The sequence below is a fragment of the Rutidosis leptorrhynchoides genome, chromosome 8 (genome assembly GCF_046630445.1).
Source record: "Rutidosis leptorrhynchoides isolate AG116_Rl617_1_P2 chromosome 8, CSIRO_AGI_Rlap_v1, whole genome shotgun sequence".
NCBI classification, from domain to species: domain Eukaryota; kingdom Viridiplantae; phylum Streptophyta; class Magnoliopsida; order Asterales; family Asteraceae; genus Rutidosis; species Rutidosis leptorrhynchoides.
In genome coordinates, this window is record NC_092340.1 from 121,690,297 (window position 1) to 121,694,498 (window position 4,202).

General features: G+C 30.7%; 1 long non-coding RNA gene across 1 annotated transcript; it reads left to right on the forward strand.

Moving 5' to 3' along the window:
• The first annotated feature begins 477 nt into the window (after window positions 1–477).
• LOC139862917 (uncharacterized) lies at window positions 478–3,863 on the forward strand. The gene is made up of 3 exons (XR_011764321.1): window positions 478–659; window positions 1,566–1,673; window positions 3,248–3,863. It is a non-coding gene; the product is annotated as an uncharacterized lncRNA (long non-coding RNA).
• Window positions 3,864–4,202: the final 339 nt, after the last annotated feature.

Consider the following 4,202-nt stretch of genomic DNA (forward strand, 5'->3'; position numbering starts at 1 on the left):
AGAGGTGTCACACTATACTTTCATTGTGAACCATTTTACACAATATTGGAGTAGGTTAGTTACTTGAATCCTAACTAATGAGCACATAGCAAACATATTAATCAAGTTGACAAGTTTATGAGTATTAAGCATATTGGCAAGTAGTACTCACATAACAAGATATAGTTATTCTAAGATCAATCATATAGATACTTGCACAACTTATAATTCAAGCACTTAATAAGTTTAATGTGCAATATAACACATTACATGATTAATGTGTAAACACACATTAATGTCCAACACATGCAAAAGGGAAGAGCAATCTCTAGTTGGGACTTGGTGACCATCCTAAATGTATCTAAGTATGTTTTAGGATTACAAGTCATTACTAGTTAATTGTTCCTTATTTAGCCTTAATTAATCACTAACTCATTTCTAATAGCAATCATTGTTCTGGTGACAATTGGCTTAAGTGTGTTGGTAGTTGATGATATCTAGATAAGAATTAAGATTGTTACTTGCAATTGTTGATTATTACGGAGTAATATTTTTTATTTAATCAACATCAAGTTTCGTGAAGCACCTAAGATATTTAATCGACGATTGGAGGAGAGTAACTCATCGATGGTTTTGTGTTGATTTCATCTTCACTTGGGAAACTTACAGTTCATTTATTTGTAAGCTTTTATTTTCGATTTTGATGTTAGTGTTTTACTCAGTTTATGAGTTCGTTTGCAAAATTTCTTCTAGGAACTTTATGCTGCAACCGATGTTTGTCTGAAATTGGTCTCATAAGGTATTTGAATTAGGTTGTTACTTTCATATTTAGGTTGCACTTTGGCTTTAGTTCATCTCGTAACAATTAGTTTTTTATTTTTATTTTTTATTTTTTTATTTCTCATCACTACTTATTCGATAAGTAGGTACTGGGAATTACCGATGGTTATGATCTATTGAATTAGTTGACTGAGCTGTTATTGTAAGTTTTATGGATTTGAAAAAACATTATTTAAAATTAGATATGGTTATGGCCGTTTTACAGATGAGATTCATTCACAAATTTCGTGTTTAATACATCTGAATTTACATTATGTGGATCTACAAAAACTAAGACTCGGATTATGAGGTTTATGTTGATTATGTAGTCTGATAGTTTAATTAATTCGCTTATAGTTGCTTTTCATTTCAACATTACAAGCGTATGTGGAAAATTGGGTTTCGATCAACATTAGAAATTTTATGTTTAATACCAAATGGGTCGGTTTTGTGCCGTGTCAAACTTTTCTGTCCTTTTGTAGCTTGAATATGCAAGTAACTCATTTATTAAATAAAGTTGTTGATTATAATGTGGAGCTGCTACCATACGCTTATCCTTTGGGATCATATGTTAACGATCTTTGAACTGTATATTCTATATTGAATTGTGTAAGGACATATGTATTTAATTGTATGTTGATTAGTATATCCTTACATATCAGAAGGTTTTTTACATTGGCTAAATGAAATGATTGCAGACCATTTTTTTTTATCATGTTAGTTATCACCCGAATTGAATAACCTTTAATGTATGTATTTTATCATAGGGTGCCCCTGACAACTGATGATTGTTGAGGGCTCATGGTACTGCTGTTGGTCTTCCCACTGAAGATGACACGGGAAACACTGAAGTCAGACATAATGCTGTTGGGGCTGTAAGTTATCTTCCCATTTGATATTGAGATCCATTCATTACATTCTAATGTGTGATATATGTGTTACTTCAAGTTTGTTTTGCCTTTTTCCTTTTGGTTATAAAAATTGATGTACTTCTAATTCACAGCTTACGCCTATCAAAAGGACCCTTTCACCGATCTAAGATGGCTGCAATTTTGTATAGTTGATTTTATGTATTTTACAACAAAATTGGTTAACATATTATAGTAATCATTGATTAAGTGCTTCTGCCATTTGAATGTTTTCAGTGGTCGACTTTCAGAGTGGTTTGCCCTCAAGTGTTAGTGGTATGTTTATTCAATGATAATGCCTTTATTACTATGTAAAATATTTCTTTGATAGTCGTTAATGAAAATCGTTCGAATTACATATATAGTACAAATATAACTTTAATTTTTAAGAGTAGTTGTTTTAGGCACTTTAAGTCGGATGGCGGTTTTCATTCTATGGTTGTTTTCAGTCTCAAACCGCTAAGTGAAGTTCCGAAAAAAGGTCCTTTTTGCTTTTCTTTTACAAAAATTACATTGTTTGAATTATTATAAGGATGGGTAAATTGGGCGGGTCATCTGAGTATGGAACAAAATTACACATATAACTTTCAATATGCACTTCAATTTTAGTTACTACCTTATTTTGACCCATCAATGACATTACATACCACTGAATCTAACTTTGCTGATTCTTCAACATCATTTTTATAAGAAAATTTGAGTAACGTTTTAGAACGTGATTATAAGCTATAAAAACATTTGGAATTTCTATAAATATTTTTAAATTTTCTTGATTAGCTTTTTAACGATTAACAGAAGTAGATGAGCTTACCTTAAGAAGTTGTCATTCCTTGAATGCTTGATTGCGTAGTGTTTCATTCGATATGTTGTTGCATACTACACAGTTGCATAGGTGACTGTGATCATATGCTTTGTGTTGAAGTATGCCTCTTCATTATAAATGTCATGCTGAAAATACAGTAAACTTATTGACATAATATATGAACAATTGAATGTACAATAACCACTACATTGATTCATAGTTGTTAAAATAATATCTTTTTTTAAAAACTTGGTTGCAACACTAACAAAATCAATAATAGTGGTTTTCGGGATTTTATTTATCAAATCGTAATTTGCTATCAATTATAACGATTTTGATGTTTACATTTGGAGTTGTCGTGCAATACACGGGCTCTTAGATTTAGAGTTGTCCTAATTAATTGTTGTTGATGTTTGTTGGTTCAAGTATTTTGGGCGTTTTATCTTCACAATGTTAAGTAATGAGTTTGTTCGGTAAAAATTCACATAGGTAACTCCTACTTACGATTCTCGAGTTTCAGATTCTTAAAAGATTACATAAAAAATTAATTCTGGTGACCCGTTTCTAAAGAAGGTAAATTTAATCACCCTAACTACTATAAATGCATAAAATTCATATACAATTGGTAAAAAATAAAAGTGTGTTTCTGTGTGCACTTTATTATTTTAATTGTATGAGGAATTGATGATATAAGTTTGTTTATATTCAATGGTATAAACTTTATACAATTGAAATATAGGTGAAAATATGAAGCAGTCTAATATATGAAGGTGAATTGCTTATAAGGTGTTTCTTTGTTGAATTAGGTTATTTACAACAGAGATACCAATCAAAGTAGGGGTTTCGGGTCGGTAACAATGAGTGTTGTTGAAGAAGCTGAGAAGGCTGTTAAAATGATCAATCATTACCCGATGCAAGTTTTACATCCTAACTATTCGTTGCAACTATCGGTGATATTAAAACACCTGAAGAGATGGCACTGTTAAAGATATGAAAGGCTTATTACCGAACAAACACCCATTATCAAACAGAGTGTTGTTTTCACAATCTGGTAAGGTTTCTTTATATATAGTTGTTATATGTCCACAAATAGGTGAAAGTAAGGATAATGGTCAAATAATGGTCATGGTCTCATGGATATATAATGTTTTTCATTTGGCTGCCATTATGTGATTTGATCTGATGTATATAGCTGGGTCAGATTGTATGTTTTATCAAGTGGTTGCCTTACTTACAATTGTTTCCATTTGGTGGGGTGAAGGCTCAGCTGAATGGGTAATTGATAGGGAGTAATTTATTTCATTCATGTAGGTATGTGTTCCTATTTTAAGTAGTTTTTTCATAGTATTTGAAGCCAAAAATATTATTGATGTTATGCAAGGTGTATATGAAATAGCTTATATTTTACTAGGAAAAACTATTAAATACGATACAATTTTACACAAAATATTTATTTATTTATAGAATGGATATACTTAAACCTTGCTACAACACTTATAGGCAGTGTACCTAATCGTACAGTAGTGTAGTTTTTAGTAAGTCCGGTTCGTTCCACAGGGAAATCTTTTAAATAAAGCTTAACGCTATATTAGTTTTAATTTTATAAAAATACAAATATATATATAAGTAATATTATTATTATAAAGGGGGGTTTTTACCGTTTAATGACCGGTTTGTCGATTTTTAAAACTTTA